The sequence below is a fragment of the Rana temporaria genome, chromosome 11 (genome assembly GCF_905171775.1).
Source record: "Rana temporaria chromosome 11, aRanTem1.1, whole genome shotgun sequence".
Lineage (NCBI taxonomy): Eukaryota > Metazoa > Chordata > Amphibia > Anura > Ranidae > Rana > Rana temporaria.
Genome location: NC_053499.1, coordinates 34488263 through 34497443, shown reverse-complemented (window position 1 = coordinate 34497443; position 9181 = coordinate 34488263). Strand labels below are relative to the sequence as shown.

Sequence of the window (9181 nt, the reverse complement as noted above, 5' to 3'; positions counted from 1 at the left end):
CATACTGTAGCTGACGCTAGTATGCTGGTTTGGATGGTACATAGTTGTTTTTTAGGGTGAACCTCCGCTTAAAGTAGACTGCAGTGTGTTAATGCAAAACTGAAAACGCACAAACAAATGCATAGGTGTGAGCTTTTGAATGGAAATTCCGACCGTGCGTATGCTCCATCGGACTTTTGCTGTCGGAATTTCCGCCAACAAAAGATTCCTATCGGAAATTCCGATCGTCTGTATGCCTCTGGGTGTCGCAAAAAAATGGCCTGGTCAGGAAGGGGGTAAAACCTTCTGGAGCTGAAATGGTTAAACCCACATGTGCTTTATTTTTTTTTATTTTTTTAACCACTACTATTCCTTTATATTGGCTTTTGAAATTTACAAATTCAGCAATTTAGGAATCAGATGAAAGGTTTAGAGCTGGGAAACACTTTTTTGAAAGATAAAAAGTGCATTTTATATACAACTTATCTATAGAACGGACCAAAACGAGGGAAAAATGAGGAGGACAGAGGGACTTTGCTCCAAATCAGGGACAGTCCCTCGAAATCAGGGACAGTCCCTCGAAATCAGGGACAGTTGGGAGCTATGGAGAAGTCTGCGCCTGTAAAAAAAAACAATTCAGCTTTTGTAATGCTATCGTCACAATTTCCTCTTCAAATAATACAAGGGGATGATTTCCCTTCTCATCACAGAACAGAAATGAGTGTGACTGTGCACCAGCAGTAGCAGGAACTCTATGCACAGTATGCTTGTTGTGAGGGGTTTGCTGAGCAGTGAGCACCATGAACAGCTCCATGTGTCTGTGACTTCCTGTTCTACAATCAGCAGCTACTTCTGTGCACCGATCAGTCAGTGTCATTGTAAGTGCTTGTTTGTTGTGTGTGCAGGATCCTCCCACCATGTGGCCCTGTGATATCTCTGCAGTGCATGTTTGTTTAGGAGACACCAAGGGGGAGATTTACTAAAACTGGAGCACTCAGAATCTGGTACAGCTCTGCATGGCAGCCAATCAGCTTCTAACTTCCGTTTCTTCAGATAAGCTTTGGCAATGAAACCTGGAATCTGATTGGTTTCTATGCAGAGCTGCACCTGATTTTGCGCTCTCCAGTTTTAATAAATCTTCAAGTGTGTTTTTTATTATTTTTTAAAGTACATATGATGTTCCTTTTTGATATGCATGCTGATTTATTTTTATTCTGCTGTAAGGGCCGGTTTGTACCAGAACACGGTGAGGGAAAGGCACGTTCCGTGCACATTTCCCCCACTGCAGGTGAATGCGATGCCCTTGCGATCCGCATGTGGGTGGCAATGTATTGTTAACCACTTAAGCCCCGGACCATTTCGCTGGCCAAAGACCAGAGCATTTTTTTGCAATTCGGCACTACATCGCTTTAACTGACAATTGCGCGGTCGTGCGACGTGGCTCCCAAACAAAATTGACGTCCTTTTTTTCCACAAAAATATAGCTTTATTTTGGTGGTATTTGATCACCTCTGTGTTTTTTTTTTTTGCTCTATAAACAAAAATAGAGCGACAATTTAGAATAAAATGAGAGGGGCAAAGGACACTACGGGAGTCAGAGGGGGACACTACTGTGGGGGGTGACGTGAGGGGGGCAGAGTAGAACACTACTGTGGGGGGTGACGTGAGAGGGGCAAAAGGACACTACTGGGGGGGGGGCAGAGGAAGACACTACTGTGGGGGTGATGTGAGAGGGGCAAAAGGACACCACGGGGGGGAGGAGGACACTACTGTGGGGGGTGATGCGAGAGGGGCAAAAGGACACTACTGGGGGAAAGAGGAAGACACTACTGTGGGGGTGATGTGAGAGGGGCAAAAGGACACCGTGGGGGGGGGGGGGCAGAGGAGGACACTACTGGGGCGGGTGATATGAGAGGCACAAAAGGACACTAATGGGGGGCAGAGGAAGACACTACTGTGGGGGTGATGTGAGAGGGGCAAAAGGACACCTTGGGGGGGGGCAGAGGAGGACACTACTGTGGCGGGTGATATGAGAGGCACAAAAGGACACTAATGGGGGGCAGAGGAGGACAATACTGTGATGTGAGAGGGGCAGAGGACAGTGCAGTAGGGGTGGTGATGTGGATGGGGGTTCAGAACTACTGTGAAGGGGCAGAGGAACTGATGTAAAAATGGGATTGTGGTATAAGAGGAGGGGGACTGTGATGTGAAGGACCTGAGTGATTGGAAGAACATGCGATTCGGACCCCTGTAGGAAGAACATTTACTGATCGTACCTCTGTGTATTTTAATTCATTACCCCTGTCCTATATGGGGATTCCCTTTCCTTATAGTGCTCTCAGGAGACCCCTGCAGGTTGAAACTTGTAGTGCATTTTTTGATGGTCAGGCAGCAGGTTTGGGAACTGCATTGAAGGGTAGTACAGGCTGCTTGTGATGCCTCCTATGCAACAAACAAGTATATTTTCCTGATATGGGCAAACCACAGCTTTTCTTAACAACCGTCACAACAAAAAATACGGGCTTGATCTACTATCCATACTCGTCTGTTTGTTTCCTCCAACACTACAGGTGCTTTTTCAGTATTTACAATAAGAGAAAAGTTTATTTTAGTAAGTCCGCTGAATTTGGTGTCGCTTTTAGCGATGTGCACCTTTTAGGTCTGTTTAGGCCGTACAGTGTTAATACAAAACCTAAAGAAAAAGCAGCCAGCGGAATGAAGAACTCCCTGCAAACAACACAAAAACACAGGATAATGAAACAGAATAATTGGTTTGCTGCAGTAAGTGGGAGTGAGAGGTGAGGCAATACAAATGCTGTTTGCTAGCTCCGTTAATGAGAGGAAGTTTGGTGTTTGAGCTATAAATTGAGATCTGGGGGTGGCATATGTAGTACAGCGCACAGCAGCTAATAGTTCCCACTTTACAGAAAGGGTTGCCCCTTTCCTAGAAAAAAAAAAACGCGTCCCTGGTCAGGTTTGTTCAGAAATAAAGTGGGATTGGTTTGTTATAAGACATGGAAACCTAAATAAAAAAGGTACAGTGTTGTCCGATTTGGCCCTTAAAGTGACACCAGACACTATTCTTATCTCCGCAAATACCTCAGATCTTCAATCTTTCAAACAGCATTAACTATTTTTAATCCCTTATGTTTCTAGCATTAGTAAATGGATAGAAGGGTATATGTATGTGTAATAAAAAATAAAAAAAAATAAAAAATTGTTACATTTCTTCAGTTACTTCCTGGTTTCTGGCATAGGCAGATCATGTCATACATCCCAGGAGTCCTCATGGGCATTTCTTGATGTCATACATCCCAGGAGTCACCATGGGCATTTCTTGATGTCATACATCCCAGGAGTCCTCATGGGCATTTCTTGATGTCATACATCCCAGGAGTCCTCATGGGCATTTCTCGATGTCATACATCCCAGGAGTCCTCGTGGGCATTTCTCGATGTCAAACATCCCAGGAGTCCTCATGTGCATTTCTTGATGTCATACATCCCGGAAGTCCTCATGGGCATTTCTTGATGTCATACATCCCAGGAGTCCTCATGGGCATTTCTTGATGTCATACATCCCAGGAGTGCTCTTGGGCATTTCTTGATGCCATACATCCCAGGAGTCCTCATGGGCATTTTTTTGATGTCATACATCCCAGGAGTCCTCATGGGCATTTTTTTGATGTCATACATCCCAGGACTCCTCATGGGCATTTTTTGCTGTCATACATCCCAGAAGTCCTCATGGGCATTTCTTGATGTCATACATCCCAGGAGTCCTCATGGGCATTTTTTTTGTTCATTCCCAGCTAAGCACAGCCTCCTGCCTGCATGCCTTAAGCTAAAGGCTGATGGATTCCAGGAAGTACCGCGTTCCCCGAAAATAAGACCTACCCCGAAAATAAGCCCTAGCGTCATTTTCCAGGAGGGCTGCAATATAAGCCCTACCCCTAAAATAAACCCTAGTTTAAAATGCTTGTAAAATCCTATAATCCACTCTATTACAGTAGTATATAATGTACAATGTGTGTGTTTCTGTAATATAAATGCGGGGAAGAGAGCTGCAGCGAGTCACAGAAGCGCAGAGCGGCGCTATAACGAAGGTATTTGGCACAATTATATTACAGAAACACACATTGTACATTATATATTACTGTAATAGTGTGGATTATAGGATTTTACAAGCATTTTAACTCGCACTGGGGATTCCTGATAAGCAGGGAGAGGGGGAGAGAAGACATCACATTACATGGTAAGACCTACCCTGAAAATAAGCCCTACTGTGTCTTTTGTTGGCAAAATAATTATAAGACCCGGGCTTATTTTCGGGGAAACACGGTATGTACTACATGAATCATCTGCCCTTACCGAAGATGGTCACTGCAGAAATGCTAGGGGTGTTTTTCAAAGTAATTTCTCAGAAAAATAAAGCATGTTGACATGGATGGATGGGTGAGTTTGCAGTTAATTATCTTAATGCACTCTATGCATTAAAGCGAAGTTCCACCCAAAAGTGGATGCTTTGCTTATCTGACTCCCCCTCCTTCGGTGACACATTTGGCACCTTTTGGGTGGAGTGGGTACCTATTTTTTGACATGTACCTGTCCCCACTTGCAAGAGATCTCGCCACGGCGAGATCACTCAGGAGTTTGGCCACCCTCCTCCTTCCCCCGCCGCTGTGCCATTCAGATATCATGTGCATGTGCAGTAGGGAACCGGCTGTAAAGCCGTAAGGCTTTACTGCCGGTTACCCTTGGGGCCCTTTCACACGGGCGGACCATATGTCCGCTTTTTCATCCATCCGTGTACGGATGAAAAAGGGACATACATTGGTCCCTATGAGATCACGGGTGTCAGCGTGTGAAAGAGCCCTTACAGACAATGGTGGAGGCAGCAGCCGAGAGCCGATGGAAATATCAGCTGGGGTGCCGTCCTCGCTGGATTCCAAAACCGGTAAGTGCCCTAATATTAATAGTCGGCAGCTATAGTATTTTTTGCTGGGGGCGGAACTCCGCTTTAAGATAAAAAAACCTGTGCAGCAGCCCCCCTAATACTTACCTGAGCCCCGCGATGTTGCATGAGAGCCCTCCTCATTGGCTGAGACAGCAGTGGGCACCATTGGCTCCCGCTGCTGTCAGTCAAAGTCATTGAGCCAAGGAGGAGAGAGAGGGGGCAGGGCCTTAGCCACGGCTCTGTGTCTGAATGGACACACAGAGCAGCATCTCGGCTAGGGTGCCCCCATAGCACGCTGCAGGTGTTATTCATTTTAAAGGCACCTAAAAACCCGGTGCGGTACTGCTGCAGTTGCTACATGTTTAATTGCGCCACATTTGCAGCATACCGCATTGCGTGAAGCTTGTCACCCGAAAATAGGTTAGGAGCTTCTGTCGGGGTATAAGCTTCCTGCGATGTTGTTTGCTGCAATTGCAGCGTGATTTATAATGTTAAATCGCATGCCAAATCTGCGGTTATTGCAGGCAATAGCACCCTCTGAATCATTATATTTGGTAGATGGTGCTGCGCTGCAAAGTCAGCGTCACGCTGACTTTGCGGCGCAGCACCATCTACCAAAAATAGTTCCTGCACAACTTTTGGCGACTTTGGGTGCGATTTCAATAGACATCTGTGCAGGAACTCGCATAGATATCTGTCAAATTGCCCCTGAAGTCAGACTGCATTGGCGGGTTGAAATTGCATGAGTTCAGCTGAACTCGCACGATTTCTAACTCGCAGCAATGTGAACCTGGGATTAAGGTAAGCCTATAATAAGGCTTACCTATAGGTACAGTAAATATATCCTAAACGTGCACTGTTTAGGAGATATTTACTTGTGAATAGGCCGGTGATGTCACCAACGTATGCGCTCTGAAGGAAAAAAAACACACTTGTATAAAAAAAAAATATAATAGAATTTGCCTGCTCTGTGCAGTAGTTTTGCACAGAGCAGCCCCGATCCTCCTCTTCACGAGTCCCCTGCTGGTGCTCTTGGCCCCTCCCTCCTGTCGAGTGTTCCCGAGCGGCTGGTCTGTGTGTCCATTAACCACTTAAAGCGGGGGTTCACCCTTAGAGGGCACTTTTCCCCCTTAGATTCCTGCTCGTTATTACTAGGGGAATCGGCTATTTATTTTAAAATATGTGCAGTACTTACCCGTTTACGAGACGCATCCTCTCCGTCGCTTCCGGGTATGGGCTTCGGGAATGGGCGTTCCTTCTTGATTGACAGGTTTCCGAGAGGCTTCCGACGGTCGCATCCATCGCGTCACGATTTTCCGAAAGAAGCCGAACGTCGGTGCGCAGGCGCAGTATAGAGCCGCACCGACGTTCGGCTTCTTTCGGCTACGAGTGACGCGATGGATGCGACCGTCGGAAGCCTCTCGGAAGAATGTCAATCAAGAAGGAACGCCCGCTCCCGAAGACCCATACCCGGAAGCGACGGAAGAAGATGCAGCTCGAAAACGGGTAAGTACTGCACATATTTTAATATAAATAGCCGATTCCCCTAGACCGAACGAGCAGGAAGCTAAGGGGAGATTTTTTTTTTTTTTTTAAATGGGTGAACTCCCGCTTTAAGGACAGAAGGTGTTTTTCAGATTTGGTGTTTACAAGACTAAAACAGTTTTTTTTTGCTAGAATTACTTAAAACCCCCAAACATTATATATATATTTTTTCTAACACCCTAGAGAATAAAATGGCGGTCATTGCAATACTTTTTGTCACACCGTATTTGCGCAGCGGTCTTACAAGCGCACTTTTTTTGGAAAAAAAAACACTTTTTTGAATTAAAAAATAAGACAACAATAAAATTGGCCCAATTTTTTTATATATTGTGAAAGATAATGTTACGCCGAGTAAAATGATACCCAACATGACACGCTTAAAAATTGCACCCGCTCGTGGCATGGCTTCAAACTTTTACCCTTAAAAATCTCCATAGGCGACATTTAAAAAATTCTATAGGTTTAACTTTTTGAGCTACAGAGTAGGTCTAGGGCTAGAATTATTGCTCCCCCCCTCTAACGATCGCGGCGATACCTCACTTGTGTGGTTTGAACACCGTTTTCATATGCGGGCGCTACTCGCGTATGCGTTCGCTTCTGCGCGCAAGCTCGTCAGGACGGGGCGCTTTAAAAAATTTTTTTTGGGGTTTTCTTATTTATTTTTATTTATTTTATAATTTTTTACACTGAAATTAAAAAAAAAAAGTATCACTTTTATTCCTATTACAAGGAATGTAAACATCGCTTGTAATAGAAAAAAGCATGACAGGTCCTCTTAAATATGAGATCTGGGGTAAAAAAGACCTCCGATCTCATATTTAGACTTAAATGCAAAAAATAAATGGAAATTTTGTCATTTGAAAAAATGACAACAAAAAAATCTCTCTTTAAAGCGGGAGTTCACCCATTTGTAAAAAAAATTTTTTTCTCCCCTTAGCTTCCTGCTCGTTCGGTCTAGGGGAATCGGCTATTTGTATTAAAATATGATCCGTACTTACCCGTTTTCGAGCTGCATCTTCTTCTGTCGCTTCCGGGTATGGGTCTTTGGGAGCGGGCGTTCCTTCTTGATTGACAGCCTTCCGAGAGGCTTCCGACGGTCGCATCCATCGCGTCACTCGTAGCCGAAATAAGCCGAACGTCGGTGCGGCTCTATACTGCGCCTGCGCACCGACGTTCGGCTTCTTTCAGAAAATCGTGACGCGATGGATGCGACCGTCGGAAGCCTCTCGGAAGCCTGTCAATCAAGAAGGAACGCCCATTCCCGCAGCCCATACCCGGAAGCGACGGAGAGGATGCATCTCGTAAACGGGTAAGTACTGCACATATTTTAAAATAAATAGCCGATTCCCCTAGTAAAAACGAGCAGGAATCTAAGGGGGAAAAGTGCCCTCTAAGGGTGAACCCCCGCTTTAAGACGCTGGGCGGGACTGACGTTTTGACGTCACTTCCGCCCAGCAATGCTATGGGGACAGGTAGGGGCCATCTTGCCCTCACTCGCATCCCCACACAGCAGCTAAAAGGACCCGATCGCCTCCGCTGCTACCGATGGCTCCGGTAAGCGGCGGAGGGCGCGGGAGAGCGGCAGAAGGGGGGGGCCCCTCTCCCCACACCAATAACAGCTATCTCGCGGCGAATCCGCCGCGGAGACCACCGTTATCGTTGATATGACCGCTCACTAAAGAGATGGATATCTCGGTTGTGGCAGCAGCTGCTGCCGTTACCGAGATATCCATCTTTAAAAACAGGACGTATATATACAGTGGGCGGGCGTTAACCGGTTAAGACATGGTGCCATGGTTTGGCCGTGCCCCCTCTCTCTCCTCATTGGCTCACTGGCTGTGATTGATAGCAGCAGGAGCTAATGGCTCCCGCTGCTGTCCCAGCCCGTGAGGACGGAGAGATTGTGACTTAACCTCCTTATAGCAGGTTCTGTGGCATTTCTTGTGGCCACTTTACTTTCTGTTCCCTGCTTTCTGACAGCACTGCACTGGAATCTCAGCATGGCTGTACTAGACATACAGGAGGGACTGCAGCGATCGCCATCAAGGATGGAGGTTGGAATCCTGTGGATTGGATTGGTACATAATAGCTTAGGATGGGCTGCAGAAGTTGGTGAAGATTGAAAACAGTTGTGGATCTACTCACCATTATAACCCTCGATAAATTGTCGCTATCAGCCCTAGAGCTGCACGATTAATCGTTAAGAATCACTATCGCAATTTTTTTCCCCTTGCGAACTTGACAAAGTATTTCTTTCTTTGCAGAGAATTCTCTCTGCTTTGCTGAAGCAGACGGCCATCAGAAGAAAGGAAAACAAAAAAAAAAAAAAACACGCCAAATATTGCAACATTCTTTAGCAGTGGAACTAAGTATAAACATTGTAACGATTTGTCCTTTGGATGAATACACTTTGGTGTGTAAATAATGTAAGTTTAACCACTTAAACACTATTGCCGCGTACACACGATCGGTTAAAACGATGAGAATGGTCTGATGGACCGTTTTCATCGGTCAAAACCGATCATGTGTGGGTGCCATTGGTTATTTAACCTTCGGTTAAAAAAAAGCCAACTAACCGATAGAAAAAAAAACGATCGTTAGTAGGCACGACCATCGGTTAAAAATCCACGCATGCTCAGAATCAAGTCGACGCATGCTTGGAAGCATTGAACTTCATTTTTTTCAGCACGTCGTGTTTTAC

General features: G+C 45.6%; 1 protein-coding gene across 1 annotated transcript in view; it reads left to right on the top strand.

Moving 5' to 3' along the window:
- The first annotated feature begins 680 nt into the window (after positions 1–680).
- METTL15 (methyltransferase like 15) overlaps positions 681–9181 on the top strand; it is a 257519-nt gene continuing 249018 nt past the window's right edge. The window contains exon 1 of the mRNA XM_040328339.1: positions 681–857. The gene's annotated coding sequence lies outside the window, so the exon portion shown is untranslated. The remainder of the gene's footprint in view (positions 858–9181) is intronic.